Raw genomic sequence first — 2141 nt, forward strand, 5'->3', positions numbered from 1 at the left:
TCAATGAGACTTGGAGAAGTAGCTAGCGCCATCTACATGATTTTATCTGAACTTTTAAGCCTGTGTATTATGAAGGTGGTTATACAATAACAATAAAACCACAAAACAAAAAGCCTAAACATGCTATCAATGAAAATACAATTAATCATATTTTTTCTATGGTATTGCGTGGGCGTTCTATTGCTATTGGTATATTACAATCGGAGTGTTGATCTGCATCGTTGTGATTACAAATCCAAGCGTTTTTTTTTTGTAAATACAATGCCAATGAATGTAATCAAGTTAGGCTTATAGACCAAGTGCGCTCAGTCTTGATCACGTTATTTACCCTGAAATCAAACTTAATTAATCAAGGTAATAATCAGTCACCAACAATCGGTTTAGCAGAACTTTTGACAAAGTCTCACAAATAAAATAAATCTATGATTACTATTGAACCTGATCTTTATTGAAAAACCAACAATAAATAAAAAAATAAATTATCTATGTAAAATAAAGGTAAGGGAAACAATTGTCTCGAGGAAAATCGTAAATGGTTTGTCTTATAAAATATTTATTGGCAAACGATTTGTTCACTAATTTGAAACTAAACGTTATAGACTTTTAATTTCTTCTCTTCTAAGTTACGACAACAAATATTGATATATTTTTCGTCACCTGACCTTTCATCGAAATAATGGTTTTAGACCACAAGTATGTTTGGACGAAATCCGTTTCAGACAATTTGGAGTCGATTTAGTAATGTCCGTTTGTCTGGCTGTCTGGTGCGCACGATATCTCTCGAACGGTCCAAAATTTGGACTTCGTAATATTTTGTCCAAACGTATTTTAAGTTCGAAGATGGGACATTTCGGCCCACTCTTTCAGGTATATCTCCCCCAAAAGTTCGAAAATGTTCGGAAAAATTGTGCGAACGATAACTTTTAACGGTAGTAAGCGATTTGGTCAATACTTTACACACATCGTGAAATTTATACCAGACATACATGATTTTCCGATATGGACTCTATCGGTCCAATCCTTCGGGTGACCTGCTCTCCAATCGATTTAATTCTTGTTGTATCAACTTGTATTCACTGCCCCCAAGAACAACCACTATGACACGGCGTGTAGTGTTTGGAGCGCATGATAACTCTCGAACGGATCTGCCGATTACGTCCCAAATTTGGCCATCGTAATATTTTCTCCGAACTTAGTTTAAGTTCGAAGATGAGCCATATCGGTCCATTCCTTTATGTTCCTCCCCCACAAAATTTCAAAACTTTTCACTAAAATGGTGCACACGATAACTCGTGAAGGTAGTAATATTGTTATTACTAATAGTTATTTTGCTACGAGATAGAAATCAGGTTCGAAAAACGGCTATATATGTTAACTCCTTCGGGTACCTCTAACAGAAAATTTCGGAAAAATGCAGTTTAAGGCCTTGTCGAATCGCTTTGATCTTTGTTGTAACAACATTAATTCGTTGCTATGACGTCGGTACAAGATTTTCAGGGACAAGTCCATACTTCCTGAGAAAATAGACGAAAGTTGTAAAAAAGCTCGATGTTATGTTTTTTGTGGGCAAGTCCATTTTCGACCAACTGAAATGACTGGCAGGCGCAAAATCTATCAAAAGGAATGACTCCCAAAATAAGATCCACTTCCAAAATGTACTACGTCGGTCCATTCCTTCAAATACATCCTCCGCCAACTTGACCAAAAATCATGAAAATTAAAAATGTTGTGTATCGTTACATAAAGCTGTTTGGAACAAATCTAGTTTAGTAAAAACTCTCCGATTTTTTTGAAATTTTTTCCAGAGGTAGGTATTTTTACGCTGATTACGGGAATATAAAATTTTCTTGGGGGACGGACCCGGTTCCCGGTTATTCGACCCGAAAGTCTGGGTACCCGGTACCCGATAGACCCGGTTCTACTGAACCGATTCTTACAAAATGGGTATCGTTGGAAAGCTTATGAAACTACCTATCCAACAACCTACTTAGAAAAAAAATTTACTTAAAAAAAGTGATGAATTTAGAAAAACAAATGGCACCATTTTGGAAAGGTTGAAGTATGAGCTATAAAATTACGTGAATTAATTGAGCACCCATAATGGGCCCTTTTTCGACTTTTTGAGGGTTTTATGGAAAAAC

The sequence above is a fragment of the Musca autumnalis genome, unplaced genomic scaffold (assembly GCF_047663935.1).
Source record: "Musca autumnalis isolate F117 unplaced genomic scaffold, ASM4766393v1 scaffold_2, whole genome shotgun sequence".
NCBI lineage: Eukaryota > Metazoa > Arthropoda > Insecta > Diptera > Muscidae > Musca > Musca autumnalis.